The sequence below is a fragment of the Meleagris gallopavo genome, chromosome 29 (assembly GCF_000146605.3).
Source record: "Meleagris gallopavo isolate NT-WF06-2002-E0010 breed Aviagen turkey brand Nicholas breeding stock chromosome 29, Turkey_5.1, whole genome shotgun sequence".
Classification (NCBI taxonomy): Eukaryota; Metazoa; Chordata; class Aves; order Galliformes; family Phasianidae; genus Meleagris; species Meleagris gallopavo.
Window position 1 is genome coordinate 3272133 of NC_015039.2, and position 371 is coordinate 3272503.

Genomic DNA, 371 nt, shown 5'->3' on the forward strand with positions numbered 1-371 from the left:
GATGCAGTAAAGGGGCGCGCTGCCCCCCCGTCCCCAAACTTGGGGGCTGCACCCCCACTTCCCGCTGTCTGCTTTGATTTGGGGGAGCAGTGTGGCTACGGGGTGGGGGGGAACCGAGCTACAGGAGGTGGAACCTTTACTGGTAGGACGTGGGGAGGGGATGGAGGGGGGGTTCCACGCAGCTCCCTCCCCCCAGGGCTTTTTCTGACCCCCTCTCCACCCCCCCAACACCCCCCGGTGGTGTCACCTGGAGGGCTGCGTTGTCGAAGACGTCCATCTGGATGTCCTGAGCTGAGCTGTAGGGCGGGCGCGCCATGCCCCCCTCCCGCACCATGGAGCTTTCGGGGCAGCGCGGGGCCCGAGATCGGCCT